At 39.9% G+C, this 23657-nt stretch overlaps 2 protein-coding genes across 2 annotated transcripts in view; both read right to left on the bottom strand.

Moving 5' to 3' along the window:
• LOC114662653 (serine/threonine-protein kinase 38-like) overlaps positions 1-8751 on the bottom strand; it is a 109922-nt gene extending 101171 nt beyond the window's left edge. The window contains exon 1 of the mRNA XM_028816249.2: positions 8454-8751. The gene's annotated coding sequence lies outside the window, so the exon portion shown is untranslated. The remainder of the gene's footprint in view (positions 1-8453) is intronic.
• LOC127528026 (craniofacial development protein 2-like) overlaps positions 1-23657 on the bottom strand; it is a 1148403-nt gene that overhangs the window by 5904 nt on the left and 1118842 nt on the right. The window lies entirely within an intron of this gene.

Consider the following 23657-nt stretch of genomic DNA (forward strand, 5'->3'; position numbering starts at 1 on the left):
AACTGCAGAGCTATAGCGCGTCTTTATGTGATAACAGCAGTGTCAGGTGGGCTAGAGAAGGATCCTGAACGCGACAGAGAATGAAAAGTGAATTAAAAAAATAAATAAATAAAGCTAACCTTTACAAATATCACAAATTACACCGGCTGTTACAGACTGAAATCAAATGTATCTTTTTATTCTAAAACAGTAAAAATAAGAACACTTCACAAAAGGGAGTCGTGCAGGATCGAACTCGTGACCTTCTGATTGCCAGTCAGCAACTGATACTGTTACGCCACGGCGGCAGGTATAGTAAATGAGTGTCAATGTCGCACACTAAGGCGGCTTTTTTTGGCAGCGGCTTTTTTTTTTTTTGTACTTTTTGTGAAAGTGTTTTTGATATTTGGACTTCAGGCTTCATACATTATATAGTTTATGCCTACATTTTGTTACTAGAATATAAAAAAAGTTTCTGTTTTAACAATGTGTTTACACAGATTACTGTAGAAACGCAACACACATGAAATGCGTGTGTTCCAAATAACGATTTATTATTTCCACTCTAAAACTCCACTTCACTCCCAGATAATCAATCAAGACATGAGCTGGAAAAAGTTCGTTTATGTTCTAAGTCGGTGGGGGGATGGAATAGCCGGCTGTTTGCAACTTGTCTTTATCCGTACATTTAGATGACAAAAGACGCTGGCGGAGAGGGGAGAATGGTTTTAAGAAGCAATTTAAGGTGGGCCGGATCTACGAGTTTTTTCGTAGGCTCTGGTAATTCTAGTGTTAATTCAGATGTGTGAACTTATTACAGATTCAAATGGTATGTTAGTAAAAAACAACTGGATAAAAGCAAAACCATATGTAAGCTGTGCAACTCAGACGTTAATTATCGTTGTAACGCAACAAATTTGGGAAAATTATTTATCCCAACATCAACATTAAAAGTAATCTCAGTTGACATTCAAATGAGTAGAACCTAAACAATTTACACTGGAGATGGTAGATCGCTCCAAGCTTCCTTTCAGTTTGCCTCATGCCCACAAAAATAACAGAAGCTATAGCAGTTTTTATCTGAAAAGATAAGAGACCCCCAAAGATAAAAGTCCCTACAAGGCTCCTCACCTGGCAAAGCAAGTGGGCAATGGTTGGAATTTCCAGAGCATCCTGTGATATAAAAGTGAGAGCATGCTCAAGGCAGCTAACTTGAAGTAGCTCCACAATAGTGGCATTATCAGTCAAGATGGACAGTTCTTTTTCTTTTATGTTCCATTCATTCAATGCTACTGTCAACAAGCATCTGCTCTAGATACTCATTTTAAAATGCTTCCTTTTTGTCTGAGGACTGTCAGGACACAAGATGTGTAACTTGTAGAATTATAGAAAGACACGAGTCTTCCCACTGAATCTTTAACTTCGACTAAGTCAAGATTATTTTAAATGTCCAATAAGGGAATAAATTTGGCCAACAGTTTAGTTGAAGGGTGTCTACATGGAGATTCATAACACACAAATAGGTTATTGAATAAGAATTATTATTTAAGGAGCAATTTTTGATTATTTTATAATATTATTCGCAAGATGATACAGAAGTTTTATAAAGTAAATGCCATTGCATTGTATTAAAACAAGGAGCCCCACCCTTAATGTGTGGACTCTGATATGGTGATACATGTTAGTTAAAATTATTGTTAATTTTGAATGAGTGTAGTGCTGTGAAAAAGTTTAAAAAAGCAATGATATTTTGTTCCACATCTTCCAAATAATGATGTTAACTGTTTATTACTTCTTAAATGGCATTCCATGCTAATGCATATGTTATGAAGTCACTATGTGGGCACCCATCAAATAAAGTGTTACTGTAATCCGTCACATTATATTAATGTTCTCTGTGCATGGTTACATAATATCTAAAAAAGCCACCACTCCAAATATATCAGTCAAGATAAAATCAATATCGAATCAAGACATAGTGAATCAGAACCGAATCAAATAGGGACATCAGTGCTGATACCCAGCCCTATAATTAACGATATTTATTTCATATTCTTGAGGTTTATGTTCTCTTAAATACCAAACTCCTAAATCAACCTTGCTTTTAAGTTTATGTAGGCAAACTTTACATTGAAGTTTAAAAATGAAATGTCCATATAAAATACAGTAGATTACATTAGCTAGTTATTTACTGGTTTAAATCAATACCTACCAATCCAATAAATTGATTTTAAGCGTGGATAGAGACAAGAGACCATCCTGCAAGGTAACAACCAATCCTGGACAGGAGCCAGTGCACTGCAGAGGACACTTGCAAACACACCCACACTCTCACTCACTCATACCAAGCCAATTGTAACTTGCTCATCTACATAACATGAACATTTTTAGGATGATGAAGGAAAACTGAAGTATCTGGAGAAAAAAAAAACATGGATACAGGAAGAATGTGCAAACTTCTTTTCAAATTCCCACCTATTTGTTGTTACCCAAACCTGTTTCCTGGAACCACCATTTCATTCCTCCATATTCAAGTTTTTTGAAAAATTTTGATAAAATTACCAATTGACTTTAAAATTACATTAAAAAGGTACTGTATCAAGTTTCATAAACAAGTAAAATGTTAAGTTTAAAACAATAACAAAGCCATTGAGTTGATACACTTCAGGCACCAGATGTCCCTAGACATTGACATAAACTCGGCACCACAGGAGTCAAGTCGGGAAGCATGCACTGGTACAGTGTATTGCCGCCGCACCCACTACACAACGAAACAACTCGGGACCCTGGTTTGCAACCCCCTAGGCAGACACACGGTCCAGTCCCACCCTCCAGAAATGACCCTCTATCTGCTGCAGCCAGCTGTTACTTGGGCGACCCCTTCGTCTGGTCCAGCCACTCGCGTCCCCAACAATGAGGATCTCACGAGCCGGATCATCCTCAGGGAAACGTGCCACATGGCCGTAGTGCCGTAACTGACGCTCCCTTACAATGCAGGTAATATGCCTTATTCAGGACTCCATGAACAACCACTCATTCGACACAAAGTCAAACCAACGGTACCCAAGGATTTTCCAGAGAGATACAGTACCAGAGGAGTCCAGTCTTCGTCTCGGGTCACTAGATGGCGTCTATGTCTCGCAACCATATAGCAAGACAGGAGGCACCAGGTCTCTAAAGACTTGGATCCCTTGTCCTTTTGCATAGATATCGGGAGTGCCAGCGACCTCATGACCCCCCCCCCCCCCCCCCATGCTCTCCCAATCCGTCTACTGACTTCACAGGACGAGTCTCCAGAGACATGAATGTCACTGCCAAGGTAAGTAAACCTCTCAACAAGGTCGACACTCTATCCGCAAACAGACACACTGCTGATGGCTGTGCCCAAAAGGTCATTAAAGGCCTGGATCTTGTTTTTTTTCCAGGACACTCACAAGCCCAGACACTCAGTCTCCTCGCTCAGTTTCTCGAGCGCCCCGATAAGAGCCTCCATTGACTCCACGAAGATCACAGCATCGTCAGCAAAGTCAAGATCCGTGAACCTTTCTTCACCAACAGATGCCCCACGGCCGCTGGACCCACGACCTTGCCCAACACCCAGTCCATACAAGCACTGAACAGAGTAGGAGCAAGAATACACCCCTGACGAAGCCCAGAATCAACTGGGGACAGTGGAGGCAGGGCCTCTGCATTTCTGACCACAGAAGGAGCAAAATAAAATCAAAATGATATAAACTGTGTATTTCAAGAGAGTCACATGGCAAAAATACAAAAAACTACGTAAAATGCAAGGATCTGGCAGATTCCCAGAGTCAGTAGGTGGCGCCCAAACAACACAACCTGTAAGCGCCCAAACAACACCACCTGTAAACTAGACTTGCTCTAATCCACTGTGCCAGTAATGTAGATCACATAACGGTCATTCAGTTTGGCGCCCGCCCCAGAGTCCAGAGTCAAACGCAGCGGCGTCCCAAAACACGGCGGCGCCCACCCCAGAGTCAAACGCAGCGGCTTCCCAGAGTCAGTAGGTGCCGCCCAAACAACACAACCTGTGAGCTACACTTGCTCTAATCCACTGTGCCAGTAATATAGATCACATAACGGTCACAGACTCTAACCCAGTGGCTTCCCAGACTCAGTGGCTGGCACACAAACACCACAACCTGTAAACTAAACTTGCTGTGCTCCACTCTGCCAGCAGTCGGTGTCAGCAAAGGCAACGGACTCACGTCTCCACAAAACGAAACCGCTTTAGTTCAGATATGCTTATGTAATTAAATGACATTTCCCCAGACGCACCCACCCTCCATGATATGTCATCCATCCAGATATCGGACGGAACAGAAACTGATTACCATTCTTGGATTTCCGATTCGTGGGCTTACTTGTATGACATAACTGACAGCTTAGGGAAAAAAATGATTAATCAAAATGTTCAGAACAAAAATTAATGTTACAATGTTGCTCACAGTAGGCATGCCATATATCACAATTCTGTTCTGTGCACTTTTATCTAGTGATCAAATTAATTAAGGATGAATGACAATGAATACAACCTCCACAGAAGACCTAGACTTTTGGCAGAGTTGCAGAGACCACTACACTATCGTGCCAACTGTAATGTCTAAAGCAAGCTGAATGTATTGCTAAGCAAAAAAGTCTTTAATGGATTTTCAATGAACACTCTTCATTAAGACAGACTCAACAAGTTAAAAATATTGTAGCACACACTCTACATACATAGTCTAATGGCTGCGATGGCAATTGACTTGCACAATCTATACATGAAATACACTTTGCAACCACTTAGCATTTTGGTTTTTACAGTAGGGACTGGCACATTATTGAATGTTCCAGAGACATGATTTCAATGTTAACAGTATGGAGTTTGCATGTTTTTGTTATTGTTAGTTTTCTGTACTATTCCAATTTCCTGATTTGGTACATGATTTAGGTGTGTCCCAAACAGGACAATTTGCTGCCATGCACTCGACCAGATATACAGCATGGTTAAAACAATTCATAAGGATAGATAAGTTAAACATAAAAAAGTCAATTATTTTGGCAAATCTGCTTGTAAGTAATTAATCCACTAAAAAGCTTTTCACCCGCCACTTTGAAAAGTTCCCTAAAAGATATTTCTTTTGGTAAAGTATTTTCTTACCTAATATAACCTATGACCTTTTTCTGAAATTATTGGGTTTCTGGGCAAACTTTGGTTCAGTCAACTTCAGCAGCTTTGAATATGCAAACATTAACCATGAAAAATTATAGTACTTTCATGGCCATAACAAGAGAAATCAAGATATCATTGACTTTTACTTCTCCAGCATACAAATGCCAGGACCAGTTGAGAATAAGGTCTTATTGTAATCAAAACAGCTTAAGAGTGACTGGCAAATGCCTGGGTACTCTGTACATAAAGTAGCAATAAAAATCAGGTTAAATGTGCAAACAGTCCTTATAAAATTGTACATTCACAGATATGAAATTTTAAAAGAAGCAAATACTATGCTAAGATTAAAAGACAAGGCTAAAAAGAAAAACTTTAGCTAGCTACCTTATGCCTCCTCCTGGAGTGGAACTACTTATTCATTACCTAAAGGAATTTACTTGACACGTATCTAAATATCTAAATACCCAGCTCATAATTTAAATTTAACTATGAGACACACTCACTTTGTATGAATACAGAATCTCATTAATGCACCAGCAATGTAAATTAATTGAAGACCACAGCGAGACTACAGTACTAATGTATTATGTTAAAAGTCACTTATCTTTTACCAGACACAGTAGGCCTGAGTGTATATGCAACTAATGTTGAAGTAACAGCCAAATCAATATTTTCCTCATAAGTAAGCGCTCTTAAAATGGGCAGTGATGAATGACATCAGATTTCCACCAAATAAACTGTATTTTTAAATAATTCACAAATTGAATGATCCTTAATTTTCCAGTTGTGGATCATGGACAGGCATGGTTTGAAGAGCACTAATTATAAAAAAAATAATAATAACAATACTAACAACAGTAATAACACTAACAACAGTAACAATAACAATAATAAACAACTAGCAAGCCAATTTTGTGTCACAATCACTACTTTGATCTCTGAAAATAAACAGTAATGAATGACCTAAGATTTCCACCAAATTAAACAAATTTTTAACTAATTAATTAATTGTATGGTGCTCCCCCCTCGTTTTGGGTCATGGGCAGGCATGCATTAATGAGAACTAACTAATAATAAAAATAACAATGATAATAATTAAGAACCAGAGCCATTTGTGTCACCATCACCCCCACCACTTTGGATACTAGAAGAGAAACAGTACAGAGACAGAAATGAGTTCAAAAACATCTCTGCTTGTACAGTGTTTTTCCATCCATCCATCCATTATCCAACCCGCTATATCCTGACACTTAGGGTCATGGGGGTCTGCTGGAGCCATCCATCCATCCATTTTCCAACCCGCTGAATCCAAACACAGGGGCACAGTGGTTTGCTGGAGCCAATCCCAGCCAACACAGGGCGCAAGGCAGGAACAAATCCCGGGCAGGGCGCCAGCCCACCGCAGGGTACACACACACCAAGCACACACTAGGGACAATTTAGGATCACCAATGCACCTAACCTGCATGTCTTTGGACTGTGGGAGGAAATCACAGTGTTCTTCTCCATGTGCAGATCCGAGTACCCACAGAATGACAAAGTAAAGCTTGATTAAAAATTAAGAAAAAAAATAATACACTATTGACTACTACTGACATGAGTATTGTTTTTAGCATATTGTGCAATAAATCAAAATCATTCCAAATAAATCACTTAATGTTTTAAGACCTGGCAGTATTCTTAAGATTTCTTGCTAAGCTTGGGCAGTTTACTTGTATTTGTATAAGGTCTCCAACAGAAGGATTCTAGTTTCAACAGCAACCTTGTCTGTCATGTCTTAAAGCTTTCAAATATTTTAATCTTTAACATAAAATACGAGAATTTTTCAGTAGGCACCTGACTTTCATCAGTATCCAATTTTGTGAACCAACCTGAAGGACTGGAATGCTGTATACTTGATTTTGCAATGTGTGTTAACACTGAACGTTCCGAATAACATCTTATGGCATCCGTCCATTTTCAAACCTGTTTCGCCTAAAAGAAGTCGCTGAAAACATTCTGTGCAGAGCAGAAACCAATCCCAGAAGGGATGACAATGCTTTGCAGAACACCCACCCAATCATAATAGTGTAATTTAGGGCAGTAAATTCACCTGACAAGCAATTATAAAACGCATACAAGGCTCAAACATTGCCTGACTGGGACTCGAACCCAGGTCCAGGGGGCAGTCATGCTGCAGCACTAAACAGGTGCAACCCAAAACCATTCCCCCTCTTCAAGGAATGTACCTTTAGGCGAAGTGTAAAATCAGTTGTGAAGATTTCAGAACAGAATAAAATATAAATTCACCAACATTACATACTGTACGTAAAAGTTACAGCGTGTGGGTGGGGTGGCCCCTAAATCTCCGTGAAAATGAGCAGTTTTGGGGCATGGATGGATTTAAACTTCACTTCTTATGCAAGCCAAAAGAGGGAAACAGAAGAAAAAAGGGTGTACTGTATATAAAAGGCGTGGAAGAAATAAGACACAATTCGTGATGCCTATTAATAAACCAACATCATTTCCTAGTTTTCCAAAAGTAAAGTTATTTTTCATACAGTCCAGAGTAGAACCAATGAAATGCATGAGCAGCTTTTATTTTAGAAACCTGTGCGTACAGTTATTACTTTGGTTTGGCAGCAATAAGGAGAATACGCGAATCCGAAAAGCGCTTACTTTTGCTTCGTGTAATTAACCAAGGGTATCCTACTTTGCCATATTTTATTTTTGCAGCGATATTACCATTAAAACATATTACAAAAGCAAAGAGCAGTAGATATTTGAAAAGTGAACGCGCTGCTTATTTATGATAACAAAATTATAAAAAATAAAAGAAGCGAGCGATCAGTAAATGCAACATCAATTTCAATGTGTACGTAATGTAACCTTTCACAGATTAGATCCATTCGAAGGCACTTTACGAAACACTCAAGAAAGCAAATCAAATCACTAACAAAGTCCAAAGCAAAATAATTTTCTGTGAAGTTCCACTACATCCCTGGATGTCTGGAATACAGTACACTGCCTCCGATTATCATCTATGAGGGTGCAATTCCTGCCCACAACCTAAAAACAATTCGGAGCCACGCCAGGCTTTAAAAGGAAAACGCGTGAGCAGCGTATGCGTGGTAATAAACTACAGCGCCTTATTTTTTTCGTCACGTTCAAAATTCTAAACTTGACATTTACATTTTTAACATTAACATTTTCCAAGCATACTTCACACTAACGCTATGAAAAGCTGCATGTCACCTCCTTAAAATTAAGCAGCACTTAGTCACGAGAAGCCGGGACACAAAATCTTCAGTTCACTCACCTGTCTGTTTTTTTCGTTTTTTTTTCTTAGTATGTACTGCCTTCTGGAAATAGCTATTTTTATAAACACTCCAACTGTGGCAAAATGTTTAAGAAGAACAACTACCAAGGCGAGATGAGCGACATTAAAAACGAGTCGCAAATAACAATGCCTTAGCGCGTTTATAAAAACATCAAAACGGTAAAAACATATGGTTATCGCCTGAGAACTGTTTGCAAACTTTCACTTCGCCAACTCCAACCTTGTCGCTGCCCTCCTACTAACAATGTAACCAGTCTTTCCTGTTCCTGCTCAATGAGACCTCACGCCACGCATGCCGGCCTGCAGAGACAGCTGACCGGCAGCCAATGGAAATAGAATGATGGGAGGGGAAACTCCAGTTTGACCAATCGTTATCTAGGGCGAGAGAAAGGCCTGCCTATGATTTACTTATAAGGGAGAAGAGCCTTCACAAAACACGTTGCCGGTTTTGTCCTCGGTTAATTTTAGGGGATTAACCATTTTTGCGCCAGATATTGCATACTATGGCGATCTCATTGAAATACGTGTTTATAGCAATTTAATTAATTTTAATTAGGTTTCACAAAATGTCAGTATGTACACTTAGTACATAATAGTAGCCAGTATTATCTAAAATAGTTGTGTGTTTACTGATTACTTGAGCTATTTTGGTTTACAACGACACTGGAAATTTAGTGTTATCCCATTCTCAAACTCACTCCAATTCAGCATTTGGCTAAGCAAAGGATGGGACAACTATGTACAGGATGCACAACCATCGTAAACACCACGTACGTAAACAAGCAATCTCGCACTCACACAGGAGCAAATAGGGATTAACCTAATGTGTACATTTTTGGGAATATGGGATGCAAATCCAGAATATTATGAAGAAAGTCTATGAAGAACGAGCACAATTCATACGGACAACAGCCAGGCACAGGATTCGAACCCAATACGATGGATCAGTAAGTCTTCAGCATCACATACTGCGCCACCGTATTTACCCATCAGAAAATCTAACTCTATTTTTTATTTACCCAAATTCCATATCCATAACGTTACTGTTTGTATTATTATCTCCCGAGTAATTATTGAGAAGGCTGGGCCACTGGCCAGCTTCATAGCTCAAGGAGACTAAATTTGAAATTTGATTCGGTCCGGGTCTTTATCTGTGTGGATTTTTATAATTTCCTGCAAACTATCGTTTATTATGGTATAACTTTCTCAAGTCAAGTCAGTATTAAATTGACTTGGAGTGAAGACCTGGCGTCCAGGGTGACTTCCTAAAGGTGCTGCTCCAGATCTGTCTCAACATCTGCACCTCTGAACTGGAGTGAGCAGAATAAAAAAATGGATGAATTGATGATTTATGTGTGAAAAGCATGGCGTTGCAGTGAGCACCATTTTCTCCTTACAGTATTTGAAACCTAGTTTGTCTCCAGAACAGTGCAGACTTGTGTTTGTATTATGTTCTGGTTGATTATCTGCAAGAACACTGGGTGATATGTAACAAGAAAGGTACCTAATGAGTGTTAGTGTGGGAATATGTGCCATTTTAATTGATTTTACAGTGCATCCGGAAAGTATTCACAGTGCATCACTTTTTCCACATTTTGTTATGTTACAGCCTTATTCCAAAATGGATTAAATAAATTTTTTTCCTCAGAATTCTACACACAACTCCCCATAATGACAACGTGAAAAAAGTTTACTTGAGGTTTTTGCAAATTTATTAAAAATAAAAAAACTGAGAAATCACATGTACATAAGTATTCACAACCTTTGCTCAATACTTTGTCGATGCACCTTTTACAGCAATTACAGCCTCAAGTCTTTTTGAATATGATGCCACAAGCTTGACACACCTATCCTTTGCCAGTTTCGCCCATTCCTCTTTGCAGCACCTCTCAAGCTCCATCAGGTTGGATGGGAAGCGTCGGTGCACAGCCATTTTAAGATCTCTCCAAAGATGTTCAATCGGATTCAAGTCTGGGCTCTGGCTGGGCCACTCAAGGACATTCACAGAGTTGTCCTGAAGCCACTCCTTTGATATCTTGGCTGTGTGCTTAGGGTCGTTGTCCTGCTGAAAGATGAACCGTTGCCCCAGTCTGAGGTCAAGAGCGCTCTGGAGCAGGTTTTCATCCCGGATGTATCTATATATTGCTGCAGTCATCTTTCCCTTTATCCTGACTAGTCTCTCAGTTCGTGCCGCTGAAAAACATCCCCACAGCATGAAGCTGCCACCACCATGCTTCACTGTAGGGATGGTATTGACCTGGTGATGAGCGGTGCCTGGTTTCCTCCAAACGTGACTCCTGGCATTCACACCAGAGTTCAATCGTTTTCTTTCTCATGGTCTGAGAGCCTTCATGTGCCTTTTGGCAAACTCTTTTACTAAGGAGTGGCTTCCGTCTGGCCACTCTACCATACAGGCCTGATTGGGGGATTGCTGCAAAGATGGTTGTCCTTCTGGAAGGTTCTCCTCTCTCCACAGAGGACCTCTGGAGCTCTGACAGAGTGACCATCGGGTTCTTGGTCACCTCCCTGACTAAGGCCCTTCTCCCCGATCGCTCAGATTTGTGCCTTGAGACAATCCTGTCTCGGAGGTCTACAGACAATTCCTTTGACTTTGTGCTTTGGTTTGTGCTCTGATATGAACTGTCAACTGTGGGACCTTATATAGACAGGTGTGTGCCTTTTCAAATCATGTCCAATCAACTGAATTTACCACAGGAGGACTCCAATTAAGCTGCAGAAACATCTCAAGGATGGTCAGGGGCAACAGGATGTACCTGAGCTCAATTTTGAGCTTCATGGCAAAGGCTGTGAATACTTATGTACATGTCCTTTCTCAATTTTTTAATTTTTAATAAATTTGCAAAAACTTCAAGTAAACCTTTTTCATGTTGTCATTATGGGTTGTTGTGTATAGAATTCTGAGGGAAAAAATGAATTTAATCCATTTTGGAATAAGGCTGTAACATAACAAAATGTGGAAAAAGTGATACGCTGTAAATACTTTCTGGATGCACTGTATATTGTTGTATTTTGTGTAGTGTAAACATTGAGATCTTTCTTTCCTACACTCTTAAAAATACTGGTTCCTTAATGGTACTTTACTAGGCTGCATGGTTCCTCATAGACCCTGCTTGACAAATAACCATATGATTCTGTGAAGGGCTCTTTATATATTGAATTGATTCTTTAGACTTTGAAAAGGTTCTTAATATGCACACAAAGAAGAAATCTTTAATGTGTAGTAGGTTACAAAAAAGCATACTAATATACCAAGAAAACCTGTGCTTAGTCCGTGTTATTGTATGCAGCATGAGTGCTTTTAAAATCACGAACCCTCTGTTATTTCACAAATCTGTTATCATCTATTCATGGCTATTTATGGAACCTGTTAAAGGTCTAAATAAATAATGGTTCTTTCTGGAACCTTCATGTGGATGGATCTTTTGGCAACCAAAATAGCTCCTCTATGGCATCGCTCTGAAGAAACACTTTGGCACCTTTATTTTTAAGAGTTAAGTACTGTGTGTTTAAACATGTGTGATTATGTACAGTTTATGAATATGATTTAATAATATAATAATACTGAATTATAGTGGTAAATGTGTTTAATTGTTTGTACCCTTTACTCATTGAACAGAACTATACAAAAATAATCTAAAATTAAAAATTGAACAGACAGGCTCAATTTGCTGCAAATCTGTAATGAAAAAAAGTATGGTTAAATAAATGTATGGATGTAATACTTGTTCTTACCAATTCCCCTAGACTGGCATTTACTCAATTATGCTGACCTCATTGTTTTGGATAAAGGTATCTGCTAAGCAAATACATGTAAAATGTAAATATATGTAGACATGGAAATACAGGAATGGGAGGCGCTCTTCCCAGAGCCTTGGGGAGGCACTCATAATTGACAGAAAGTAATTAAACTTTAAATAGGAGAGTTGTGCATTTTGTTCTCCCTGTGTTGCCTGCTTTCAAGGGTTCTTACATAAAAATGGTCCAAGTCAGTCATCTTCAATATTTAAGTCTTCTTGTTCTGTCTAAATTGCTGTTTAGAGGTATTTTATAATGTAAATGCTGGTTATTAGAGACAGATACAGTAATTTAACAGTATTTTTTGTATGTTTTTTACATTATGATGCCTAATATTAAATTCTTTTTGGAAATTAAACTTTTTTTTGCTGATTTCCCCAGCAAACATAGTTTTGAAAAAACAGTTAATGAACTTAAAAAAAGAATTGAGAATTAAAAGAAGTTCTTGGTTATACAAATCCACACATGCTGATTTAATATTTTACTTTGGGATAGTCCCTGGGGCAGTGAAAACAGCCATGAGTCACCTTTGGGTAAGCATTTACTAGCTTAGCACTGTGGAATGGTGTAGTTCCTGCCCATTCGTCTTGCTGAAAAAGCTAAAGCTCTTTCAATTTTTCCAGCAGACATTACTGAGTTGCATCCTCTATTGGATCCGGGTCTGGGCCGCTCAAAAATATAATAATAAACCAAGTGATTATCGACAACACTGAATTTCTTTCTGTCATCTACTTTTTCTGTACCTTTGGAATTTTTTATCCTTGAGTTTTTTAAGCAGTTTTTGTTTTTGAGTTGCTTGACCTTAGCTTCAGCTTCACTTTGTGTGACAGAAATGGGCACATTCTTCTTCCATCAGTATCTGAATTAACTGAATTATTGTGAAGTCTGAAGTCTAAAGCTAAAGTCATTTGATTTTGTTGTGACAAAGTATGGGAAAGCTTACACATTTTAAGGTTATTTTCTCATATTTTATTTTTTAAATATTTAAATAATTGTTCTTTAGTGAATAAAGGGTAAGACATCAAAACTACTACTTTAATGAATTTTTTATGTTAAATTGTACAAGGATGTGAAGGCTTTCACAATGCAAGATGATAGATAGATAGATAGATAGATAGATAGATAGATAGATAGATAGATAGATAGATAGATAGATAGATAGATAGATAGAGTCCTTTACTGTTATTCAAATACTTATAAAATCTACAGTATGTATTTTTTATTTAAAAAAACAGATACATTTTTCATTTTTTACAATATAATCAGTAACTACAAAATAGAAAAGTTTAATAGACATGAAACACAACCCTCCAGGAGCTTGTGTAACTCCCTGACTTTCAAACAAAAATTATATGTTTGTTTCCTGAAGTTTTTTTTTTAAATATTCAAGTAAAAACAATATAATGAAACTTATATAAACATAACAAAGTTCTTGTATGATTCACTAACAATCTGTATCAGTGAATTAAAAACAGAAAGGTGAACACAGAAAATTAAAAGTAGAGGACAAGGCAGGAAGTTTTTTAGAGTTTGCTTTTTAACTAGGAAAAGAAGAACAAATGTTTCTGTCGTAAGCCTTCCTGTTTTAGCATTTCATTATTCGCTTTACAAGTCAAATGGTAACTATGTTTTATTTTAATAAGTATATATACGGTGTAAATAAATTTCTATCTAAAGACTAACTTACAGATGAGATAGACTACTGAGTTTTCAACCCAACCATGCTACCCTGATCCACCTCATCTTAGTGGCATCTTCTCTGAGAAGAACTGTCTGAATGAAACATGACATAACACCAGAAAAGCAAGTTGTATCAGGATTAGAGGGCCAGGTTTAAATAATTTGCCACATGCGTTAGGTAATACCAATGAATATCAGTCTTATTAGGGATTTGAAGAACAATGTCATATTGCTGAAGAAGTTCTACATCATGTGACATACTGTATTTTCAAGCTTGTCTGTAATTTTTAAAAACTATAGTCTGAATATACTCTTCACCAACAACATCTGCTCAATATCTGATTAATTTTGTATAGTGTTTTATTAAAAGCAATGTGGACAGTTATAATAAGTTAATCAGAATATGACATTAACATTTTTCATAACTCTATAACCATGGTTCTCAACTTCAATCGAGGTTTAACTGATTTTATAATAAATGATCATGTGAAAGTGTATTTTTAACTCCATACACATGGTTTTAACCTGCAAGTCTTTTGCAAAGTGCGAGAAACTGGAATACCTAATGAAAAAGCACAAGGCGAAGATAAAGACACCATGTAGAAAGTTATTAAGTCCTTAAAAAGCACTTTTTTGTCAGTTATCATAGGTTCCTAACCGTTCCTCAGAAACTTAATCTAAATTTTGCAGGATCACTATAGGATCATAATATGGTAAATATTGTCAAGACTACAGTATACAATGAAATACTTACTTGCATTCAATAATCAATACGCAACAAATCACCACTTTCCAGCACCATGATAACTACCTTATATCAAAACCTCCTGTCTTTTTACATTGAATACCATGCACTTTGCCAGCTATTGTGACAGCTATTCTGCTTCAGCCTCACTATAAACCAAAAGTGAGAGTCCTACCTGTAACCACACGATCATTCAGGAAGTGGACTCCGGAGGCTGAGAATACTCTGAGAGAATGTTTTGGAACTACAGACTGGCATATCCTGCAGGGATCTCATAGTGAGAACATTGAGGAAGTTGTTGACTGCACTACTGACTACATCAACTTCTGTATGGACATTGTAGTTCCAGTAAGAACAGTACACTGCTATGCTAACAACAAGCCATGGATTACAAGTGACATCAAGGGCCTTTTGAACCAGAAGAAAAGGGCTTTTAAAGACGGTGATCAGCATGAGCTCAAGCGCGTGCAGAAGGAACTCCGAGTCCAGCTCAGGGCGGCGAAGGAGCAGTACAGGAGAAAGCTGGAGCAGAAGTTGCAGAATAACAGCATGAAGGAAGTGTGGGATGGGATGAAAATCATCACTGGCTGCAGCTCGAAGTGGGGTACCACCATCGAGAGAGACGTGAAGAGAGCAAACCAAATGAACAACTTCTTTAACAGGTTTGACCACCCTAACCCACTCTCACACTCACCTCGGAGTATTGCACCCTCCACACATCCTTCTTCTGATACCAGCATAGGAAAGACATCCCCACCCATAATTACAACAGCGCAAGTGAGCAGAGAGCTGAGGAGACTTCGTGCCAGCAAAGCAGCGGGTCCAGATGGAGTATCGCCATGACTGCTGAATGTCTGTGCATCGAAGCTGGGGGGTCCTCTACAGCGCATCTTCAACCTGAGCCTGGAACAGGGGAGAGTCCCGAGGCTTTGGAAAACATCTTGTATCACCCCAGTCCCAAAGGTATCACGTCCTAGTGAGCTGAATGACTTTCGGCCTGTTGCTCTGACATCACATGTGATGAAGACCATGGAGAGGCTGCTGCTTCACCACCTTAGGCCACAGGTTCAACACGCCCTTGACCCTCTGCAGTTTGCATATCAGGAGAAGGTGGGAGCAGAGGATGCCATCATCTATATGCTACACCGATCCCTCTCTCACTTGGACAGAGGCAGTGGTGCTGTAAGAATTATGTTTCTAGACTTCTCTAGCGCCTTCAACACAATCCAACCTCTGCTCCTTAGGGACAAGCTGACAGAGATGGGATTAGATTCATACCTAGTGGCATGGATCATGGACTATCTTAAAGACAGACCTCAGTATGTGCATCTTGGGAACTGCACGTCTGACATTGTGGTCAGCAACACAGGAGCGCCACAGGGGACTGTACTTTCTCCGGTCCTGTTCAGCCTATATACATCGGACTTCCAATACAACTCGGAGTCCTGCCATGTGCAAAAGTTCGCTGATGACACTGCTATCGTGGGCTGCATCAGGAGTGGGCTGGAGGAGGAGTATAGGGACCTAATCAATGACTTTGCTAAATGGTGCGACTCAAACCACCCACACCTGAACACCAGCAAAACCAAAGAGCTGGTGGTGGATTTTAGGAGGCCCAGACCCCTCATAGACCCAGTGATCATCAAAGGTGACTGTGTGCAGATGGTGCAGACCTATAAATATCTGGGAGTGCAGCTGGATGATAAATTAGACTGGACTGCCAATACTGATGCGCTGTGCAAGAAAGGACAGAGCCGGTTATACTACCTTAGAAGGCTGGCGTCCTTCAACATCTGCAATAAGATGCTGCAGATGTTCTATCAGACAGTTGTGGCTAGCGCCCTCTTCTACGCAGTGGTGTGCTGGGGAGGCAGCATTAAGAGGAAAGACGCCTCACGTCTGGACAAACTGGTTAGGAAGGCAAGCTCTATTTTTGGCATGGAGCTGGACAGTTTAACATCTGTGGCAGAGCGAAGGGCACTAAGCAGGCTCCTATCAATTATGGAGAATCCACTGCATCCACTTAATAGTATCATCTCCAGACAGAAGAGCAGCTTCAGCGACAGACTGCTGTCACTGTCCTGCTCCACCGACAGATTGAGGAGATCGTTCCTCCCCCAAAATATGCGACTCTGTAATTCCATTCGGGGGGGGGGGGGTTTGGTGGTAAACGTTAACATTTAACATTATACATAGTTATTGTCTGTTTTTCACCTGCATTATTATCATTCTTTAATTTAATATTATTTATTGTATCAGTATGCTGCTGCTGAAGAATGTGAATTTCCCATTGGGATTAATAAAGTATCTATCTATCTATCTATCTATCTATCTATCTATCTATCTATCTATCTATCTATCTATTGCTTTTTAATCATGATTATGATATTTTCCATTATATTTAATTTTCAGAATATACATCAATAGCTAAATAAACCTGTTTTCTCAATTGTACTTTAAACAAGCTCTATATTCCAAAATGTTAGATTTAATCAGTGGCACTTTTTTTTGTTCTTCCTCTAACCCCCTGCTATTTCAATATCCTAGCTTGTGGCTTTCATTGTACAGTATGTATTGTGATGGGAGGGGAGTCTTATGGCAACCTTCTCCTAAGTGGCAACTGACATGGAGGTGGATTTTTATAGACCCTCCTGTAGTCATTTCTGGTCCAACCATTTATAGCAGCCTTGTGGCAACTATGCCTTCCGCTAGTCATAAAGGTCCACGTGTCAAGGCAGTAACCCAGTGCCTGCCCCACAGCAATATTCCATACATTTCCCACTTGGATTGTGTGCCCTCTAGCTAAAAGGAGGTGTTTTTGTGAGACCTCTCCTGCTGCCTGTATGTCTCTTCCCCTCTTTATCACTTTCTTTTCCCTGCAGGCTGTCTGCAGCACTGGTGGTGGATATGTCCCTGGAAACGTCTTGCCAGCTAGACAACTCATCACGATATATGTTATATTTTTATTAACCCAAAATGCAGCTAATTTGAACATAATGTACTGTATAGTAGAAGGAAAAAAATATTAGATGGAGGTATATAGTTGGGAGAGGTGGAGGCAGTGAATTTGGAAGATACACCCAAGATAAATACTTTGAATTTCTAATGGACTTACCATATACAGGCAGTGAGAAAATACAATAAAATAATATATGACAATATGTGCAAGCATGTAGTACAATTGATTAATAATTTGGCTTAAACTGAATATTCTATTTGAGTCCTTACTTATTATTGGGTATTTTCCAGACAGATTTAATCTGCACATTATAAATGCATAAAAATGCTAGAAACAGAAGAGTTTCTAGGCTTATCTTGAGATACAGTACAGTATAAGAAACATGGAGGTAAATTAACTTAAGGAAACTAAAATAAGAGAGGAGATAGAACATGAAGTGTATCAGTCACAAGCAGAATAAGTATGGTTGTTATCAGATGGCTTAAGCTTATTATTATTTTTACAAGCTCTGCTCATTTAACACCATATTGGAAAAAGTAACATAACATGACTTTCACAAACCTGCATAATTGAACTTAGAGTTGTGGAAGGACCAGAGCCTATCCTGAAAGCACTGGGCAAAAAACAGAAGCCAGCCCTGGACAGGAAACTAGGGTGTCACATGGCCTATTGGAAAGAAATGAGTATAGAATATAGTTGGATGGAGAGGTGACTCACTGCCTGCATATCTAATAGAATTTTTAAAAAGCATTCACAGATGTACTTAGTGGTTTTTGGTGCAGTTGTAAAATCACCAAGATAAGTAAAGTCTTTGCCTTAATATAGTCCCCTTTATGCGATATTTTATCACATTTTAGTGATCACATTTCATGTAGAGTGGTGTAGTGGTGCAGTGATTAGTTCTACAGCCATATAGTTCCCAGAAACTGAATTTGAATCTCAGCCTGTTCTCTGTCTCTATGGAATCTGCATGTTGTTTTCAAGTCAATTTTTCTCTGGATATTCTAGTTTCATCCCAAATATTGTACATTCAGGTGTGGTTGATTCATAACTTTAGACTGAGCCTGATTTACTGAGTCGGGGCATGGTAGGCAATGAGCCTTCCAAAGACTTGCTCCTCATTCAAGGGTTGGTTTCTGTCTTGTGCCACATGCTGCCAAGAACAGATCAAGCATATTCCAGCAGTTCTGCACTGATTAAGAAGGCTAATAGGATGTTATACTATATAGCCTGATGTGTTGTAGTACAAATCAATAAAGGTTTGCCTAAGGTATATAATGCACTAGTGAGGTCCTCATGTGGAGTATGTGCAGTTTTGGTCTCCATATTAAACAAACAAGACACAACAGCAGTAAAAAACGTCCAGAGAATAGCGATTACGTGTATCCCAGAACTATTTGGTATGAGCTATTAGGAAAGATGAAAGGAGTTGAACCTTTTCAGTTTAGGCAAAAGAGAGAACAAGAGGGTGACTTGACTGAGGTGTTTAAAATTATGAAGGGAATTACTACAGTGGATCTCAGTTATTTTAAAATACGTTTTCCTTGGGCAGACATGGAGATAGAGGGTGACATCATCCATTCCGCTGTTGCTAAACTGCAAGCACAGCACCCCGAGGCGCTTGTGCTAATCACTAGAGACTTTAACCATGTGACACTGGACAAAACATTACCTGCCTTCTCCCAGTATGTGGATTGTAACACCCGGGGAAATAGGACTATTGACCTACTGTATGCAAACGTTAAAGACGCATACAGCGCCACCCTGCTGCTTATGCTTGGGAAAGCAGATCATAACATGGTTCTGCTTCAGCCTCACTACAAACCAAGAGTGAGGGTCCTACCTACAACCACACGATCATTCAGGAAGTGGTCCCCTGAGGCAGAGCAGGCTCTGAGAGACTGCTTTGGAACTACAGACTGGGATATCCTGCAGGGATCATATAGTGAGAACATTGAGGAGGTTGTTGACTGCACTACTGACTACATCAACTTCTGTGTGGACATTGTAGTTCCAGTAAGAACAGTACATTGCTATGCTAACAACAAGCCATGGATTACAAGTGACATCAAGGGCCTTTTGAACCAGAAGAAAAGGGCTTTTAAAGGCGGTGATCAGCATGATCTCAAGCGCATGCAGAAGGAACTCCGAGTCCAGGTCAGGGCAGCGAATGAGCAGTACAGGAGAAAGCTGGAGCAAAAGTTACAGAATAACACCATGAAGGGAAGTATGGGGATGGGATTAAGATCATCACTGGCTGCTGCTCGAAGCAGGGGTGCCACCATCGAGAGAGACGTGGAGAGAACAAACCTGATGAACAACTTCTTTAACAGGTTTGACCACCCTAACCCACTCTCACCTCAGAGTACTGCACCCTCTGGCCCATCCTTCTGCTGATACTGTACCAGCATAGGAGAGAGTTTCCCCCCACCCACAATTACAGCAGCCCAGTAAGCAGAGAGCTGAGAAGACTTCGTGCCAGCAAGCAATGGGTCCAGATAGAGTATCGCCACGACTGTTGAAGGCCTGTGCGTTGGAGCTAGGGAGTTCTCTACAGCGCATCTTCAACCTGAGCCTGGAACAGGGGATTGTCCCGAGGCTTTGGAAAACATCTTGCATCACTCCAGTCCCAAAGATATCACGTCCTAGTGAGCTGAATGACGTCTGGTCTGTCGCTCTGACGTCACATGTGATGAAGACCATGGCGCGGCTGCTGTTTCACCACCTGAGGTGGTAAAATTCTTGTGAGGAAACCAATGGAAACAGTGAGCATATTAGCTGCCTGAAAGAAGTAAATTAAAAATGGGAACATATGAGGGAGTAATGCAGAAACCAGGAAGAAAATAAATAAAAGAAATAAAAGTGATGTTTCTGTGTATCAGATTGGCATCCTGTCTTGTAACGAATGGGCTAGGCTCCATTTTCTGTATGTGGGATTGGTTGCAGCTCTGCCCTTACCTTTCTGTTTATACTTTATTTACTACCTGTGTCAGTTGCTATGCAACACATCAGTCACATAATGGAGGGGCAGGGAACATAAATGAGCCCTTTTTCATAAATTTAGAAAAGACACATCAGCAGGTAAACCTGCCAAAAATCAATTTAAATTTTGCAAAAAGTATTATTGAAACAACCACAACACAACCAAAACATTGAAAACTGGGGCAAAGGCTACACATTTTTCATGGAGGAATTTCTTTATACTTGCCATGTAAGTTTGTTATCTTTCTTATGCCTTTCTTAAGCTAAGTTTCAACATGCCTGTTTTTATATTTAACAATAGCCTCTCAATTTCAACAAACATCAATGTATAGAAAAAATTAAGTAAATTAGCTGTAATCTTATGTATTAATATTACTTGATCTATCTTTATCTAGCAACAATTTATCTTTTTATTGTTTCAAAAGATTTTTCATGATTGCTGTATACAAAGACCTCAAGAACTGTGAACCCAGAGATGAGGCTGGTTCTCCAAATAGCTGTGAACCAACCAATCTCACTGAGATTGCATTGGTGGGTGAACCAGCTGAGGGTATGGAAGGCTGCAGTATTCTGTGGTAAAAGGGGTGAACTTCTCCAGGCTGGTGGTATGACTATCCTCCTGGCATTGAAAGCAATCTTTGCTTCTATTTGGGAGCCGGGCATCAACCCAACTGACTGGAAAACGGCACTTGTCATCCCTATCTGAAAAGTGAAGGGTGATCACCTGGATTGCAGTGACAACAAGGGGATAACACTGCTCTCAATGCCAGGTAAGGTCCTCAGCAATGTTCCCTCTAAGGAGTAGTATATAGTGAGCAAAAAACATTGTTTATGAGCGACATTTTGTTTAAGCCAAAAATTTATGAGCACCAACTCCGACGGTCGGAGTGAGCGATCGTGCGATAAGTACGAGCGCTCCATCGGAATGAGCGATCGTGCGGGAAGTATGAGCGACGCTCTGAATTCGTGTGAGCGATTGCTCACCGCGCTCAGCTTAGAGGGAACATTGGTCCTCAGTAGGATCCATGATCACTTGTTCACCTATCAGCGACCAGAACAATCTAGTTTTAACGCCTAAGAAGTCTACCATCGACTGCATCCTGGCACTGAGAGTTCTCATCAAGAGCAAACGCAAATATCGGCAGAGTCTCTTTGCAGCCTTTGTCGCTTTTCGTAAAGTGTTCAACTCAGTTGAATGAGTAGCCCGGTGCGACATCCTGAGACTTTGCAGGTTCCCTCAAAGTTGCTAGATGTCATGGCTGGCCTGTAATGGTTCTGTGAGTGATGTGCAGAGTGGAAGCAGAACCTTTGCGTTCTTCCAGATTGACACTGGAGTATGTCAAGGGTGTGTTCTTGCTACTACTCTATTCAGTACTTGCATGGACTGGGTGTTGGACAAGATCATGTGGTCCAGCAGCTGTGGGGCATCTGTTGGTGAAGAAAGATTCACTGATCTTGACTTTGCCAGCGATGCTGTGATCTTCGCAAAATCAATACAGGCTCTGTTCAGGACTCTCAATAGACTTAGTGAGGAGTCTGAATGTCTGTGCTTGTAAGTGTCCTGGATAAAAACCAAGATCAAGGCCTTTAATGACCTTTTGGGCACAGCCATCAGCAGTGTGTCTATTTGTGTACAGAATGTCGACCGTGTCAAGAAGTTTACTTAGCTTGGCAGTGGCATTCATGTCTCTGGTAACTCTTCCTATGAAATCATTAGACGGATTGGGAGAGCATGGGGTGTCATGAGGTCACTGGAAAGGGGTTTGTGGCACTCTCAATATCTTTGCAAGAGGACGAAGGTCCAAGTCTTTACAGTCCTGGTGTTTCCTGTTTTGCTATATGGTTGCAAGACATGGACGCTATCCAGTGACTTGGTACTGTGTCTCTTCAGATAATCCTTGGGTACCGCTGGTTTGACTTGTTAAACAAGGAGTTTCTCACAGAGTCCTGAATGAGGAACATTACCTGCATTGAGAGGGAGCATCAGTTATGGTACTACGGCCATGTGGCGCAATTCCCCGAGGGAGATCTGGCTCGCAGGATCCTCGTTGTTTAGGACCTGAGCGGCTGGAACAGGCCAAGTGAATGCCCACTTCACACCTGGCTGCGGCAGATAGACGGTCATTTCCGAAGGGTGGGACTGGATCAGGATCCCAAGCTATTTTATTGGGTGTGGCAACGCGTTGTACCAGTGCATGCTCCCTGACCTGACCTGACACTGTGTACAAATTATTAAACTCCTGCCATGAAATTCATTAAAAATTCAGCATTAGATGTGAGTTTTAGTTTATGTTTCATATTGTTAGTCAGAAATAATAATTGAATCACATCAGATTTAATTTATGCATACTGATCAGTGCAGATGCTGTTGCATAGTTCTGTCCCCATTGAGAAGATACCCAGTGTATCATTTTTCATCAGCACAGACACTAGCACATTAACTCTGAAACAGGAATTTTCCCTTCTAAAAGTCGATTCCTGTGTCGGTGGGACACCAAAATTGTTTCACTTAAGGCAATGTTTAAACTTTATGTACAAACATACATGTTGCCTCAGCATATAACAAAATATGGTCCTTCATTTTATTTGATGGCTTGGATCCATTTTTAATTCTGTGTCTCATCAGTTGGAAAGTTGTGAAAAATGAAGTAAGGTTGTTTTTCTTTTGACTTTGAACACAGAGGGACACTGCAGAAGCTCATGTTATACAATTTTACCATTGCTTTCGACAACCAGAAGAGAGTTTACTTGTTGACAGCACCTTCCAGAAGAAAAAATAAGTGTGAGAAGGGCTAATTGGAAGAGCCTGGATGGTGTGTTGATCAAGTATTCCATTTAATACTCCTACAACAGTCCATCTGAGCTTCTGCATTGTAGAAGTAGTAGTTGTACCATTGACATATGCACTGAGTACCGTGAAATTCCTTACCAACATGCAACACATCACCACTCTCCGGCACCATGGTAAATTTAGTTGCTTACGTCTTCTTACTGTAGTGTT

Source organism: Erpetoichthys calabaricus, chromosome 1 (assembly GCF_900747795.2).
Source record: "Erpetoichthys calabaricus chromosome 1, fErpCal1.3, whole genome shotgun sequence".
Taxonomy (NCBI): Eukaryota; Metazoa; Chordata; class Cladistia; order Polypteriformes; family Polypteridae; genus Erpetoichthys; species Erpetoichthys calabaricus.